This window comes from Thermobia domestica, chromosome 5 (assembly GCF_964235325.1).
Source record: "Thermobia domestica chromosome 5, izTheDome1.hap1.1, whole genome shotgun sequence".
In the NCBI taxonomy this organism is placed as follows: Eukaryota; Metazoa; Arthropoda; class Insecta; order Zygentoma; family Lepismatidae; genus Thermobia; species Thermobia domestica.
The window spans coordinates 217,966,655-217,985,258 of record NC_137458.1 but is presented as its reverse complement, the minus strand read 5'-3'; the positions used below and the strand labels follow the sequence as shown (position 1 = coordinate 217,985,258).

At 36.4% G+C, this 18,604-nt stretch overlaps 1 protein-coding gene across 3 annotated transcripts in view; it reads right to left on the bottom strand.

The window, feature by feature from the left end:
- The window catches only part of bsk (mitogen-activated protein kinase dJNK), a 441,364-nt gene extending 423,274 nt beyond the window's left edge, over window positions 1-18,090 (bottom strand). For all 3 annotated transcript variants that reach the window (XM_081759702.1, XM_081759701.1, XM_081759704.1), the window contains exon 1: window positions 17,753-18,090. The gene's annotated coding sequence lies outside the window, so the exon portion shown is untranslated. The remainder of the gene's footprint in view (window positions 1-17,752) is intronic.
- Between the last annotated feature and the right edge of the window lie 514 nt (window positions 18,091-18,604).

The following is an 18,604-nucleotide window of genomic DNA, read 5'->3' as shown; positions in this document are numbered from 1 at the left end:
AAAATTTTTCTTACAGGGTTTAATATTTTTTTCTTAATTCATGCAAATAATACAAAGTTAAGGTTTACGTTATCTTGCATAATTGCTCCACCTTACCATATATATATATATATATATATATATATAGACTTCAAAACAACACCGACAACGTTTGGGGGGTGATTCCTGACACCAAGATAATACAAAAAGTATAGACAAACCTGGATTCACAAATGCTTCCTGTCGGAGTTATAAGCTGCCGAAAACATGGAAAACTGAACTTTAAAGGCCCATAGCTCCAAAACTATGGGACGTACCATAGTCGGGTCAAAACTTCTCTTAAGAACTAGTATGTGCCCTATCTAAATATCCATGTTTCAGAATCCTGCGGCACTTCCGCAATTTTTTTTATAGAGATAGTTGGTGAGTACTTCAAATTAAATACCCGTAGCCAAACTACCTCTATAAAACTTGTTGCACGAGTATCGCAGGATTCTGAAACAAGTATTTTTGAATAGCGCACATATTAGTTCCAAAGTGAAGTCTTGACCCGACTAGGATAGGTACCATAGTTTTGGAGCTATGGGCCTTTACAGTTCATTTTTTCAAATTTTTGGAAGCCTATAACTTCGAAAGGAGGCATTTGCGCACCCAGGTTGATCTATACTTTTTGTCTCATCTTGGTGTTAGGAATCACTTCCCAAATGTTGTCGGGTTGTTTTCAAACACCCTGTAGTCTGCAGACTACAAGACGAAGCATGAAGAGACGTACAAGAATCAACACTACAAATAGAATCATATGGAGCAGAAAATGGGAGAAGTAGCAGATACTATCATGAAAATAAAGGCACTGAAGTGGTAGTGGGTTGGACAATTGAAAGAAGTAATAATGATCGATGGATAAAAACAATTCTTGACTGATACAAAGAGGCAAGAAACGAAACAGAAAACGTTTTTACAAAGGTGGTGTGAGCGAAAGTAAGAAGCACTGTGAAGTAACGCGAAAAAAAAAAAAAAAAAACTGTCTCCACAACAGAGACTGACAAGAGAAGAGTAGGAGAGATCTTCATCCAGCAGCTGACTGACAAATGACAAAGACGACTAATTATATATATATATGAAGCACAAGCATTATTAAGATGGACTGGCCTCATCTCCCCCTCCGTTGGCACACACACTTTCTAACTACTGCTCATTGTATCGATGACATGTGCCCTTCGCAAGCCGAGCTCTTTGTTTCGGATAAGAGAAGTGACAATGAAAGATGTGCAAAAATCTCTCGACAGGCACTATTTTTGGCATTAAACACTTTCTCACTGAAAGTTGTTTGTTCTTCAAAGTTCACGCTCCTGAATTTTTCACCTTCTAGCGCTGTAAATCTCTGTGTGGTCCCATAGTTGCACGTGTCCTGCAATGCCTCTAATAACAATGTACGATCTGATAAAAGGTAAACATTAAACATTCTCCAACTGTACTTGTCTCAAAGGATCTTAACAAACCAAGCCACATGATAGTGAGCTAACTGCAGCCTATTGCAAATAGTTTGATAGGGGGAAAACCAAAGGAATTATCTTCGTACACACTGTTCTGTCCCTCTTGGAAGAAAAGGTTGTTCAAAACATTAGTTCGCACGTGGACCGCCATATCCTGCGTGCCAAGACGACTTCCTTATGAATGCTGGACGAATGCCAGTCGTCTCAGGAATGCTAGTCGTCTCGAGGACGCATTCTCAACGACGGAACGAAAAACACTTCAATAGCACTCCATTTCAATACACTGTAATTTATATAATTCTCTTTTGACCTTCAATTATATGTATACTACATTCTGGCTATTACTAGCACTAATCCTGAAAAATTGTTAAAAATTTCAATTTCATAACTGAAATATTATGCTCTCTCATCACTACCAAATTTGTGTCAATATAAAAATACAATAAATTGGAATTTCTAGTTGGTACATTTAAGAATAAAATGCTTTCTTAATTTTTGTTTCTTTTACAAAATCACCTTCAATTCTAATGCAAATGATAGCTCTCCTTCAAGGTTCATACTTGTTTCGTTCTTCTTTAGTACTGATCCAAGACTACAGTAAGCTTCAGGGTTATTTTCAAAAACGTCGGGGATTTCCCAAGTACTGCAAAAGTCTTTGGATGCTTCTCGGCTCGATTTAATTGTACAGCAGTCCCAATTTAAGAATGTTTCCCCAGCGAGTGTCTGCACTTTGCAGGATCTATTATCATCAATTAAGAATAATCATTCAATGATAATAAAATTATCTCATTTGTGCGAGCCACTATTTAAGCTTACATTCATTCATAAGATGCCAACTACAAACTCAAGTATCAGCAATCAATTATTTGAAGACGAAGAACGAAGACGTAGGCTGCATTTGAGTGATTTGATTCTGCTTCCTAACTTGCTCACTAATATGTGGAAGATGGCATAGAAATAACAGAACGAGATAAAAATAATTAAAAAAAAAAACTTTTGGCAAATATCTTAACTGCGTTCCATCACTTTTAATGTACATACATCACTATCAGACCTTCAGGCAAATAGTTTATTTGCTTTAATATAGTCATTATCGCTAATTAGGTATGATTCAACGCGGCCAAAAGCTTTGTTTATTTGTATTTAATCAGACATGGAAACTTGTTTTTTCAGACATATTCACCTTTATTGTAATCCATATTTAGATAACACACTTTGTTAAAAATAAGGCACAACAATTTATGTTTGATGAAAATCCAAATAAAAATTTTGACAAAATATTTATTTTCATTATTTGCCTTAAGAGAAAACAGCAGCTTAAACCCTGTCTAGGAACAAAATAAACCAGATCAACCTTACAGAACCCGAGTAAAAACCATGTTGGTTTCTTTTGTTATGAACTCATTTCCGAATTATTTTGTCAGTGATTAGAGGTTTGTATAATACAATGGTATTATTTATCTTCTGACGCCGACTCAAGATGACCTGCCATGGCAGAAAACTAAACCAGCAAAATTTAAATAAGCTACAAGTGTTTACATGAATACTATTTATAGGTGGCCAACGATCGTACGAAATAAACTCAAACCCCAGAATGAAATAATAATAATAACTTTCTCACCAATGAAAAAACTGTTTATATATTCATATACTACGCTGATATACTGTAAATAATTCGACATCCACAAGCAGTGGAAATATGGAACGAACCGAATAGACGATGAGTACGACGAAGGTGGTGGTAAACATGTAATACAAGAGGCACCACTGAGCGTGGACGAGGCTGTGATGAACTTACAATATTCACCCGAGGTCACATTAATTCAGCACGGGGAGAGTGACATAGGTCAGCGTGTCATCAGTGCTGAGTTACGTCACATACACCTTAGAAACTGTTAGCAGGATAATAGTGCGGTTCTAATACGACCGATATCATGCGCAGACTTAAGATTGGGCCGAGTGGGACCACGGCTGTAAGGAATGCAGGAACCCATCCTCCAACTTTACCAATAACAGCGCAGCCGAAGTTGACAACATCAGTACAAGCCGTCCAGCGGTACTTGCATGATGCAAAATATGTCGACGCGCTGTCAAAAAGAAGCCTATGATAACAGAACCGTAAATGGCACAGAGAGACAAAACTTTCAAGAAAGTCGATTTTGCCTAGTTTCGAGCAGCAGTCGACAGTGGATCTAGAAACAATCAACAGACTACGGTTCACCACAATTTCATCATCCTACAATGAAATACAATGGGCTGGATTCCTTATGGGTAGAAAAGCAAAAAAAAAAAAAAAAAAAAAAAAAATATTCATATGATCATATGTCGGGGCCGCCTGATGGTATGAAATAGTCATATTCTGGTCGTTCCTTAACGTGACTCAAAACCTCAGTAACTCAAAACCTAATTAAGCCAGGAAGATAATTTTGGTAGCAATGTGTCCTGAAGGATGAAACTTTCCGGCGATATGCATTTTATGAGTGTACCTCCGAGGAGGAAGGAATGCCACCCCCAAAATCATGATGCAAAAAACAAAAACAAAAAAACACGTAATTACTCTCCCCCGTCCGCTGTGGTACACCCTACATACGTAAAATACATATCGGCGGAAAGCGTCGTCCTTCAGGCATACATAGATACCAAAATTATGTTCCTGGCTTAATTAAGGGCTGAGCTATTAAGGTTTAAATTGAAAAAATGAAATGAAATTTTTGAGTTTTACGTCCCACGCTTATGCCGGTTAGGCTAAAGGAGACGGTGATGATGAGTAATGAATGAAATGGTGGAATGAAGAAAGTGGGAGGAAACGGGAGAACCCCGAGAAAACCCACGCACACGGTGTTTGTCCACCACAAAGTTCACTTGGCGGGAGCAGGGTTTGAACCCGAGACCCCTAGCACCAGAGGTGAACGCTCTACCACTGAGCCACCGCGGCCCCCAAGGTTTAAATTGAGTCACATTAAAGAGCGACATAGGTAAAGGTAAAAGTCTTCATTTCTTATGGCTCCAACTCCTATTTATTTATATTCGTGGCTGTACAACGATTCAGACAGTTTTTCCAAAAACATCCTCAGTATGGGAACTCTCAACATTTTTAACCGGGAAAAATCCCTGCCGACAATTTTCCCCTTTCAGCAGAAGCGGGAAAAACAGTGCATTCGCTTCTCATTGTTTTTCAAGCAGTATTGTTCCAACCGTTAAAGCTACTCTGATAACGCCTGGAATTGTAACCGTAACAATTATCGATCCCCTGAATTTGGTTACTACAAAAAATAAAACTTTGTTCAGGAAATTATTTGTTTTAGTGTTCCATTTACGTCAATACAACATGGATTACCCTTCATCCAGTATTCTAGAAATATCTACGTAAAAATGATATCTGCCAGGGAAAAGAGCTGAAAATTCATCTGAATAAATGAGACACGATGGCTCAACCGATCATGATGTTCAGCATCCCTTCTCAACAGCAATACTATAAGATAGCTTAATACAAGATCAAAACTACGTAAGTTCCCATCGGGAATCGATTCCAAGCCTCCCCACACGCTATACTAATGATAACCATTATCCACGAAGAAGCCCAGAAACCCAGTAGAGGGGAAAAATGGAACAAGATGATATTGTCTATCAGTTTTGTGCTTTTACTGTCTAACTTTTAACTACTCTTAGAAACAGGAATAAATGAAATTATATGAAATAAAATAAACTACTGGGTAAGGGGACATTTGGTAGCAATCACTATAAAGAGTAGTCTATTTAAAATACCTGCAAAAGGAGATAATTTTAAAATGAAATTTACTATTATAGTGAAAATTATTGTGTCATTCCGGGAAGTAGACAATTAAGGGATCTTCAGGAAACTTAGCTATTATAAAATGAAATTTAGTACAATAACGAATTGTTGGGTGGTTCCAGTTTACGTACATTACAAGGTAACAAAAATCATTACAAGGTATTCAAGAATGTTATTATGAAACAGAAGTTACTATAATAATGATTTTTGTTTGGTAGAAGGATATGTATTTATTATTTATTTATTATGACTGGATGATGAACATGAGTGGTAAAATTGTAAATGATGTCTTTCGCGGATGTAAATTGTAAAAGTTAGTAACAAAGTAAAACACAAAAGACGTGTGTTGGCTATTATTATTATTATTATTATTTAAAATGTTATTTCAACCGCTTCTAAGAACACACGACAGACTTTCTTCCCTCCAGTCTTCAACAGTACAACAAGACCTAAATTCAACCGGTCGCTACTGTAATGATGACGACACGAAATGTGAACCGGGAAAGAAACCAATTTCAACAATGCCAAAAGAACGAAAGTGTCTTTTGAGCGTTCCTGAAAAATACAGTAAAGAAAATCCACTGTTTCGTGAAGAATATTTTAACTAATGAGTTGGAGTAAAATACTATGAAAATTTAAAGAAAAATACGGAAGCCTTCAGAAAGTGAATACTGAAAAAAAAAAAAGAAGAAAAAACGCGAAGTTCAATGGAAAACTAGTGATGTTAGAAAAAGAAAAGACGATCAGACCTACACAAGTTAAAGACAGAGGGAAAGTAAAGGAAGAAAGAACGATAAATAGAATAATGTTCATGCCACGAGAAAAGTACTAGAGTCGGCAGAGGAGTATGCAAACACTATCACTAGTGTAGTGTCAGTGTATAACGTATTTCACTACAACCACAATAAACACATCTATTTAAATACAGCTGATTCCAACGAAAGCCATACCATTTATACTGTGTTTACTGAACAAATAATAATTTAAGACTATATACTTCTACAAGATAAGCACAAAAATTACGTACCGTTTCGATCTTGTTCAAAAACGAGGAAACAATGGAAATAGTGTGAAGAAACAGAAATAAGTACACTGACGTACTATGTGAATGTCTGAACGTGTCTAATTTGTGCTACAAAATGCAGTTACGGCTGTGTACAAGCAAGCTACATACTTATGAATAATATGAGAATTTTCCTTTCCTGCCACCAGCTAGGAGGCTAACCTGCAGGGCGTGTGCTTGATTTGAGTCTCAGCATTGGCATTTTATGATATGCTAGCGAACTTACATCTGTTTCTGCACACTATTACCATTGATTTCACACACGTATCTTGAAATAACGTTTTGCAATGTGTGTAAAAAAAAAAAAAAAAAAAAAAAAAAAAAAAAAAAAAATTGGAATTCCTGGCTGGCAGTCACATACTACATCCCAACTTCACGTTAAACATTGTCATATCCTTACTGGGCACTAGCGCCGAAACAAGGCCCCGCAGGTTGAAGGTCATATATTTTCGTGGGATTCCCTCCTTCCCTAACGCTGAGTATGGGCGTATTCGCGAGTTTTAGAATATTAGGATGACCAGGCTTTGACATATTTTCAGTTTATTCGCGTCCACCAATAAATTTAAGAACATACTCTGGGATGTTTGGTAAGTAATACACTTTCGTTAATAATTTCAATATACTTTGCTGTATACGTAAGTTGTATTCCAAAATTGCTTAGCAGAACAAATATTCAACTGAAACCACGCGAATATCTTCTAAAATTGAGAAACTTGCAGCGTGTTACTTACCCTCATCACGCAGAAACTTCTGAACAGACAAAATAAAAACAGTATGATCCCGTTGAAGACAAATTTTACTGCACATTACTCTTTAAAACTGCTATTCACAACTCATATAAGCTGAAGTTCCTTAAAGACATGAAATGACATGCAGAAGCATGAATGTAGATATTCAGAGTAGGGTTGCCAACTCCGGAAAACAAGAAAACCGGCACCCTCTCAAAATTCCCTGGGATATAGGTCTAAGTGTGAAGTATCTCTATTCGGACCCATCCATAGGAAGGAAATGTGCTATCGTGAACAAAAGTACATTAGCACCTGTATTCTGCATATCCTGCAGAATTCTGCACATCCATTAATAAGTTTCATAAATACATAGTGCTATAAATGAGAAACTGAAATCGGCATTGATCATTTTATTGTATTTACCAGTAACTGCCACTTCTTTATAATTATCGAAACAGATTAACAAAAGTATATTAATCTTTACGTGACAATTTTGGATTTGGAAAATGAAATTTATTCGTTAAACTTATAATTCAGCTACAAGAAATTGCTTTCAAAATCCTTTTTCACTCTCAATAAATGTATAAAACTCCTTACAACTAAATTTCAAATTCTCCCTCATACAGGCCCTGTCATCTCTAAAATTATCTGAGCAGATGAACAAAATATATTAATCATTCATAGATGGTTAAAAGTAACAGTTTTGGACTTACAGAATGTCACTTTTAAAATCTATACTTCAAACTAGATACAAATTTGGAAGGAAAAAAAAAAATGGCCATAAAGAGCTGGTAAGAAGTTCGTACCGGTCACCGGCTTTAATCAAAATTAACATCAATATTTCCGGCCAGGCCGGTGAAAAACCGGCCACTTGGCAAACCCTAATTTAGAAGCATTTCAAATCCGACATGCAGCTATGCTACATATGTAAATTAGGAAAAGTTACACTTAGAAGTGAATACTAAATTCCTTAAATGCTGACCAGGGAAAGGACAAAACAAGAAATTATTTTTTGATATGCAGATAGTAGAGATCTACTGAAGATTGAAATGTGAATGGGAAATAAAAACAAGAATAGAATTTTTCATACATACAGAACTTTTAGGGGAAAAAAGCATAATTTTCTATCACTGAAAAATACAATAAAATGTTTCTCAGTGAATATCATACAGTACGAAACAGAAATATAAACATCAGACAGAGTAGAGCGCTCACGTATTATGCATCGGGTCCCTGGATCAATCACAGCTTGCGGTAAGTGGGCTTTGTGGTGAACAAACACCGTGTGTATGAGTTTCCTTGGGTCTCTCCCATGTCCTCCATTTTCTTAATCCCCCCCCCTTTGCTCATTATCTTATATATATATATATATATATATATATATATATATATATATATATATATATATATATATATATATATATATATATAAGAGCAACTTTAAAAAAATAAACTGAACTGACGCATGCTTATAAAAACTACCTTCAGTATAAGATAGATATTTGCCGAAATTTTCCATACGTGCTCCATCTTCATTAGAGCGACATTTCCTTAAAGAATCAGCCCCAACACCTAATTACATCACATGGAATCAATCGTTATGGTATAAATGTATCAAAGAAAACTCTTCTTCAAGAAATAAAAGTACACTCTAAAAAGATATCTCACTGGGATTCGTTAACTGCTGTGCATTTAAATATCTCAACATTCATAGAACCACGAAGTGCACCATACTACAGGCCATGTGGTCTGAGTGTTTGAACACCGACATTAAGAGGGATTGAATGGATGGCTGTTCAGGAAGCGGACTGCGTAATACAATAGTCAATGCATTGGTACAGTCAGCCGGTAACCCGGGTTTGATTTTTTTTTTTTTTTTTCATTATTACTCAAAACTTTCAGGACTGGTGCACATGCACGATACGACAAACTTACGTAATAAGAAAAGTTATTATACTTTGGAACAACGTAATGTTTTTATTATTAGACTCATTCCACTGGTGTGTCACACGTATTCACAACTGAACTAGAACTGCAGTTGCTGCTTTCAGAAAACGTCACTGATGAAGATGGAAGTATTCACTGAAACTTGCGGCCATTGTTAAACGACTGATGTATACCAAAGTTAATTCAAGTTCATATTAAGAGAGCACTGAATACTCACTGGATGCATTGAGCTTCTTCGTGGCTAAGCGATTAGCGTACGCGCCTCTGGCGTGGGAGACCCGTGCTCGATTCCCGGAAGGCGCTTGTTCGGATTCTACGTTAATCAGCAGGTCCACGTCTCACATACCCTCGCTGCTGAACGGGACATTAAACTCAATATCAACTCACTGAATGAGTTGTAAATGAAATCATTTTTTTCAGCTTAACGTCCCACGGTTATGCTCTAGGAGATGAATGATTAGTGAAAGTGAAAGATTCCGAAATAAATTATTTGTTGCTCTCACCGGGAATCGAACCCGGAACCACGTGAACCAAGGGCACATGCGCCAGCAGGGAGAGCTGGATCCGTTGTGCATATATATGTACGGAGACGAATGAAGAAAATTACTTGGGTGGAACGAAAAACCATTAAAGAAGGATTAGCAACAGCAGTATAAAGAATAATAATTCTTATTAGAAAAGTAATAAAAGGAATGGTAGAAGAGGAAAGGGAAGAGAACAATTAGCGACATTAAGAGGGAGCAAGAATCGATATAGCTGGTATGGATTAAAAACTTCGATTCAATATGGGCCATAAACACACTCCATTATACATCTCGTCTACGAAGCTTTTGGGAAAGAATGTACCATCGTTCAATGTAAACGGCTGAGACAGCAACACAACTGTACCATGGAAGCTTGACTGGGATAAAGTTGTAGAATAATCCATATTCTTATGACGTTTTCTATTATTAATACAAGTGTAATACACGTTGATGAACTCAGAAGCTCCCAGCATGCAAAGCTGTGGAGTACAGTTTATGTTGCTCCTTAAACCCATTTAAACATTCACGGCGAGCCGAGCCTTGCTGAGTCAGTCCTTGGTCGAGCTCGGCCACCAAAGATAGTGCTCTTTACTCCTTAAACGATGGGCTACTTGCACACCAAATTTTCCTTAGACCAGCACTTACCAAAAAATAGAGTATCTCACATACACATATAGGCTAGGGTAACTGTCCCAATAATTGACAGTATAAGAGCAGTATTTGACGAATTGAATGTTTTTTTACCCTTTAAATGAGTCTAACTTACTTAACTCTCGTGTAGATATAAAGGCATCCTTCCTTCATCCATACACACCACCGGAAAAAATATAGACTGATAATTATTATTTTTTTAAATTATATACACGAAAAGTTGTTTATTGTACCAGAAATTGACACTGTGAATTAAGTGAATCACCAGTAATTGACACATCGTGACCCAGTAATTCACATCTCTTAATATCTTACTTCAAATGAACTACATAATTTTCTACCACCTTACCAAGCTGATTTATAACAGTTTTGAGATATTATTTTTGCATACAACGGATGTTAATACTAAAATAATACAAATATTCATAGTATAGTCTTGTTTCCAGTTGATATATGACAAGAAAATTAAGTACTAATAATTGTATAATTGAAAAGTAAAATATTTTCAAATACTATCAGTGAAATATCTGTCCTCGGTCCTAATGTAACAGCATCGCATAACACAAGAATTTATGACCTAATGATGCCGGAAAACCTTTATGATAGTTTCATCTGTCGGTATGAGATTTTGATCTTGCGCATAACGACACTATCCAATTAGAGAAATCGATCCGTAAAATATGAATTTTATGTCCACTTTTATCAATATCAGTGACTTTTAGCCACACAAATTTGTCTTCCGTGACCTCTCTAAGAAATATGACGAACCCTGTCCTTATCAATAGCAGTAATGCAACCGATATAAAATTGTTCATCATTATAAACACTTTTTATTTATTTTATTTTTTTAATTTTACACGTTGATAGTTGATGTGATGTGGTTGGGATGTCACTGTCCATTTCCAGACTCTCTTGCGTTGTGGCTCAGTGGTAGAGTGTTCACCTCCGGTGTTTGGAGTCCCTGGTTTAATCCCAGCCCGCACCATGTGGATTTTGTGGTGGACAAACACCGTGTTCGTGGTTTTCTTGGAATTCTCCCATTTCCTCCCACTTTCTTCGATCCACCATTTCACTCATTCCTCATCATCACCGTCTCCTATAGCCTAACCGGTATAATCGTGGGACGTAAAACTTAAAGATTTCATTTAAAGAAGAGATAGTGTTTTCACCACCTGACGGAATCTGAAGGGACGAATTTGTTGGCACGGACGGTATTTCTAACACTTGTGCCACTTCTGTTTTCTCGTTTTCCTCTGGGCTATCACCAATATCTAGGGAAGACTGTGCCCTCTTGCTTGTAGCTGTGGCCAGTTTGCAGCTGCGTTGCATTCATATGATCACTAGCTAAAGATGAACTCTGAGTTTACATTAGACCTATTAGATGTGATTTTACTTTGCTCCATAGATGTGATTTCACTTGTAAAGAAACAAAGCAGATTCTTTCCTTAGCATCATCAGTGTAAAGCATTCACAGTGTCCGTAAATACAGTGAAACCTCCCTTAACGGACACCTCTCAATAACGGACAGATTTTGTTGTCCCGGCAAAAATATATATTCCCTTACGGAACAAAACCCTCCCTTTTACGGACGCGAACAGTCCTTTTTCCCTCAAACTTTTCCGTAACCTCTTCATAACGGACATGAATTATTCTCGGTTCTGCGATATATTACAGTAGACAGAAAAGTCTTTTCCCCACAAGTGTATCTATCATGAATCTAGACCTGTGAACCATCAAACAGAACAGCTTCAAGCTGAACTTGAAATTCTTTTCTTCTGCACGTAATAAACTGTTTTCTGGTGGAAATCCTAAAAAACCTTTCCAATAAGCAACAACAGTCATGCAGGGTCAGTCAGTCATATGGCTAAGAACTCAATGCGAATGATCTTCCCTTTCCTAACGAATTTAGTCCTTTTTCTTCAGGACCCTGCATCTTTCACGAGAATTTCATAGATAACAAGACAAACATTGTAGGAAAAGCCAAGCCTTTTTCGCTAAACAAAAGAGTTTAGCGCTGGTTAGTTGGTTCCTAACGCATACTTTGAGAAGGATCTGAGAATTTGAAATAAATGAAAAATACTTTCCCTGCCATGTAGGAAAATATCCAAACATCTTTGGCATAGTATTCTTTTGCAGTATACGGGTATATTATTATATCCACGAGCAATAATATTACTTAACATAAATCATTTTCTCCTTCATACCTCCCACTGATTCAAATACGTACTAAATAGAGTATTTTCATATTGAATTTTACGTATTTACGCTCATACATAACGTATTTACTGTATATTACTGCATACAATTACCGTTATGAGAAATTAAATTTCTGTAACCTCTCTGTAACGGACAAAAATTCATGTCCCATTGGTGTCCGTTATTCAGAAGTTTCACTGTATATGTTTTTTTCTTTTTTTTTTAACTAATCGGCCACTGTAGGCTACTCTACCAGTGGCAACGTGCCAAGTAAGAGTACTGTAGATTAAGGGAAGACACTTGCCTAAAGTCATATTGAACGCTCAAAAAGACCAAGAAAAATAAGGGAAAAGGCCTAGGTCCACTTAACTTCGTACCAAGGGGATATTTACCACTTCAAGATTTTTTTTTTTTTAAAGCAAGGTCGGTTCTCTGTTAATCACAAAGGTGTCAACCCAGGACCTTTCGAATGATGACAAATCACAATACAGGTGTGTAAATTGTACAATTTATCTGCAGTAGCCTAGTAATTGACACCCTCTGTCAACTACTGGGATTTTATAAGAAATAATGTTTTTAACTCTATCAGTAAACTTAACTTCACTGAAATACACGGTATGCAAATTTCTACTGATATTCATTGAGCTTAGGCAAATCACCAGTAACTGACAGGGGTGTCAATTACTGGTGATTGCAGCTAACCTGTGACCAATAATTGACATCCCCCCTGAAAACTTGGTTTAACTTTCAAGAAGCTAAAATTTTTGGTTTAGTCTGATCTATCAGTCTTTCAGTTACATTAAAAGATCTTTAACTCGTCAGTCTTTATTATGGTCTATTTGATATGCGCCGGAAATAAAAACAACTTTCCTTAAGCGTAACCGTTACTAGAAGGCTGAAAAAACAGTTGACTTCTCACTGTCCATCGATGCTCTGCTTCCTTTGGAGTACTACCACCTAGTGACAAATATTAACAGTAGTGTAGGATTGACAACACTACAAAGGAATAACAGGTGACAGCATTTGCTGTCCCGCAGTCTTGTTGTGGCGAAAAAAGAAGACGACAGTGTCAATTACTGGTACACTGTCAATTATTGGGACAGTTACCCTAGTTCGTTTATTCAACCGAAATGCAGTTCGTATATAAAGAATGCTACCTTTTACGTGTGGTGGCTCGTGCCAGAAGTAAGTCATCGTCCGAGGGATCTTGCAGACAATATCTCCAGAATCCTCATTTCGCTTGTCAACTCCACGTGGAGTCTTAGTTGCCATAGTTCCAAATGCTGTCCTTTAAATTAGTGCTCGATTCCCTGTTCCCAAGACCAGCTTCCTTCTACTTGCATTGCCTGACATATTAGCCATAGAATTCGGACGAAAGAACAAACACAGTGCGTGTTAAGACGTTGCAACACCGTAAAATCTGGTCAAAACAGGGACAGAGCAAGGAAGGGATGCTGTTGAAAAAAAATCATCATGAGAACCTAAAGAAACTTGTCAAACTGCACTCCTATTGAGTGAACACACAATACCTGGAGTGAACACACAATACTATACGCTGCCGTACGCTTATGACGGGAGCTAATAATAGATTACAAGAAAGTGAGTTGTCATACATGTTATGAGGCTGATGAATATTCCCCTGAAGCTTCTCTCAGCACTGTTACAGTACATTAACATATCCGTTGCACTGACTATTTTGACTTTTTTTTTTAATCCTAGATCTGAGACACATAATAAAACATGTTTCTAGACCATGTTAACCTGAAGTTCCTAATCTTTATTAGCTATATTCATTTCTGCTTCGTCTTAAAGAGGATCAACGATATTAGCAGAGTGTCACAAATTTATAGACATGACCTGCCACTGAATGGCAAGTAAGTTATGATGGACGAATTCTGAATAAAAAACTGAATTTCTACAGAAACAACTACTACACCAATCAACAGTGAGTCTTGTGAAAATCTACTATTTCATAAATTGTATGAAGTCATTGTTAATATTTGTTACGCACAATCCACTGACATAAGGCTAACTTTCCAAGAAAGGGCAATTGAAGGATAGGAAAAGAACAACACACTGAATGAATGTATGCTAAAAAGCTAAGGTCCCGTCCCATCTTTTTTCAAAGTTACGCGCACCAAAGGAAATACTAATTTGCCATTCCTAATTATTTAGTATCTAAAAAATACTACGCAGTAAAACAGTTTTCATTTCTGACATATTCCCCATTTCTCAGAAAGCACAGAGAATACTCATCTTAAGTAAATAGATCGCTCCATCGCTCCTTGCATAAGTCCAATTTCTACTGTAACCTAATATTTGCCACAAACACGTAGGAAAAAATACTGTTTACTAATACTGTAATGCAAAAACACACACGTAAGTATGAATTTAGCGAACTCGGGGAACTGTCTATACGTCTTCAAATAAATCATGTCGCCGTAAGCTTAAATGACTACCAAGCAAGAACAACCATCTTAAAAAAACATTAGTTAGTTTGCTGAGTTTAACATTTTAAAAAACTGAAAAGGTGCAGGCGTGACTGACAAGTACCTTATGCTGAAATCAACAGTGCGAAATACAAACTTAGATGTAATATATCAAGTTTCGCACTCTGACTTAATTATGAATGTGTGTCAATCTCCAAACATCGCCTACAAAAATCTCAAATAGAACTCCTAGCGTCAGCTACAGAAGTGCTGATCTGATGTATCACCTGGTCGGAAAATATTTAATTTTCGACAATAAAATCTGCAAACATTTGTGAAATACACTATACTTCATAGAACAGTAAAGCTTGTCTTATTACTTTCCCCTGCAATAACAATAAGGTTATTGCTACATATACAGCGCATAAAACTGCGAAAAAATAACGACATGCCACTGTGTTATTATTATTATTTTATTAATACGTAATGATGAAAAATCCTTCACGAGTGGATTAATAATTCAATTTCGGAGTTAATAATGTTATATATGTGCACTTGAATCTTCACTCCTTCCAATTATAATCATGAAATTGCAGTCCTATATGTAATAATGTTCGAAAATTTATTAAAAAAAAAAAAAATCTTTAAATGTTTGATTATTGGAGCATTTACCTTATAATGAATTCCTTACAAACTGGTAAATATACTCTCGTATCGTATCATTCTGACAGAATTCTCATGAACTGAACTCACTCACAAAGATGCGAAAGGTCCGGAATCATGATATAATAAACATAATCTCTACTCTCATAAAATGCAGATACGATATATATATTTCAATTGAACTGTTTCATTTGAAAGTTCCTATACATCACAGTATTCAAAATATACATTGTTTCAAACTCGACACGCACAGTTCAAGGAGTCAACAATAACAGATTCACTTAAAATCGTAAACAAGAATTAATGTCGAACTCGAGAGAAAAACATACATCAAGTCATTGCACTCGATTCCCGGTGGGAGCTCATGGTTCGGTTTCCACGTCTTTTTCATTCTCGGTGCTGAAAGGGACGCTAACTCTAATCCAACCACAATTAAGTTAATTAAAAAGTTAGTTAGATCCTATTGGTTGTAGGAATCGAAGTGATGTCACTTTCTTAAGAGCTTACGTTCAATTTCGTATCTGGTCATTATGTAACTAGTAACATCTACAGCAAATCCTGAGTTCCTCAGTGACCAAACTGTTACCATTTTCACCGTCAGTGAAGGAACAGACCGTAATCACCGCAAGAACTCATCTAATTCATATCCCAGATCGAATTATGTTTAATATAGCTTAAAAAAGAACAAGGGACTTCCAAAACACAAATTAACTCCTACACATCCAAATCACGAAATGCCTTATAGGCCCTAGTTTCTTTAATGTACGTGCAACTAGATATTTACTCACTCTTCTATTGTAGAATTATTATTAAAAAGCTACGGGATATATTTTGCAGATGTGAGCCAAAATGTTTCACTTAACAAATGGCTTTAAATGTAATTTCTCACTCTTTGGTACCTTTACACAGTTAGTTACGTTATATTATGCCCTGGTTGCCCTCTATGCAGATTAACTTTCGGAGGGCTTAGCAATTATGGGTATAAATACAGAGTACGAACATGTACTGTATTTACTACATGCAAAAAACACAAACCAACTTGTTCTAGGTTGTTACTAAAAAGCACGAATATCATCTAACCGAGTTAGCGCAATGTAGCAAGTGTGTGTACGTCGGGAGCTGACGTGTCAGCGACGGTGGGTATGCACATACACAAAGATGTGGCCAAAGAGTAATGTTGAATTTAAACGTCCCACGGTGAACAAAAGAAAGATGCAAATTTAAAACTATTTTACTACTTTATTTTTCCTGTAAATTTTTCAATTATTGAATACTTCTGGCTCACAACTACTTAACCTTCAGACCACCACTCTAAAGAAAGAAAGAAAGAAAGAAAGAACGAGAGAGCATAATTAGGGTAGATTAAATCTCGTATTTCATCAGTTGCATCCTGGCATAGAAGGAAAGGTGACAACCTTACAACCACGTAAATCAACCTTTAAGTTTGCCCTTGTACAATATAAATGTCGGTGAAGTATGCGTCCAAAGCATACAACTTCCTTGTAAATTATATTAATTACTTTTTCTATGTTATTGTTTTGAATGCACTTTTGTTAACATGCGAAGCTTGTCGCCACTTCATGAAGACGATATGCATAATTGAAGTTAACAGTATAGATCTCTGAAGATACTAATACCGGAATATTATTGTAAAATACGTAAGTGTAACGTGTATGAATACGACTTTTGCGGCAATCTTCTGAGATTTAAGCCGAAAAGGATGCACAATAATGCATCATCTGTAATCAACAATAATTCAAGTGTTCCACCACCTTCCTATCTCCGTATCACATACTCATCTTTCCGTATATGTTCAAATCAGCACTAGTTAATATTAATTCACTTCCCAACTTATTGAAAACGAAACTACCGTAATATATCCATTATAATAGTTTGTATGATGTAGCATTATTGTCGTCTATTATTTTCACGAATATGAATTCCAAAACCTGAAAAAAAAATCAGTACTTCTCAACAAACCGAGACAGCGCAATATTCTACCATGGTAAATTAAATTTTCCTTTTAGATATTGATGGACCGCAAAAATCAATCTACTGAAGTACTTCCTTATTGGTTTTCCCCCAATTCTCTAAATACCAAATTATATAAACCTAATCGGTTTCTTACTTATTGACTGAAAAAGGAAAAAACATCCATCTATCCGGCCTCCCACCTAATGTCACTGCAGTCTGATCACTACCACTGTCTGCCCAAACCCACCAAATTTTCATTCGATTTGGGTTTTACACTCAGTATTTACACTGTAATTTTCGCCATATACTTACCTTCACAGATGAATTTAACACTTTTCTAACACAACTAGAAAAACCGTCCACACATTATTAACTTCACAACATTCACCACTTCTGCAGCATTCAGCTATAGCAACACTCTGACGTCAGCATCAGTGCAACTACTATTGTACCGCAATTCGATTTGTATCAAATTGTTTATTGATGAATCTACAATTACAAGATAAATATGAATACGAAGAATTAAAAATACTATGATATACTGGTATAATTTAAATGTAGTCTCTACACAAATTTAATATAATAAATTTGCACGCAATTGAAGTTTTCCTCTTGCAACACCTTCCGTCACTATTAACATATAAACACCTGACATCTATCGACCTTATTTGAAAGTTCTTCTGTGAATCGAGCGAGACGCGTTCAATTAAGCAGGCATAAATGTAATTAATGTATTAACGTTATATCTATTTAATTATGTAAAACTACTATACATGAACCTCGTACTGTATACGTAAATATTGAATAAGTATCGCAGTATTAACAATTTATGTGTATAGGAGACACAATATATGCACTACAAGAAATACTAGGAATTGGGATATACATTGTAATTAGAGTGCCTATGTGTTTTTAACTTGTTTCATACACGCCCGTATCTACGGAGGTCTAGGGGGGGGGGCAACTCCTAAATTTTTACTGGCCCGCTAAAATGTTCACGTTAGGCTTGCAAATGAACTATAATTTGGTGATGAACTATAATATGGTTGGATCATCCCCCCCCCCTTAATTCTACCGGCCCCTTCTACATTTTGGGGCTGTCTACGGGCCTGGTTTCACACCATAGGCAGGTTCCTTAAACCCGACCTCCAGGTTAATTGCCTT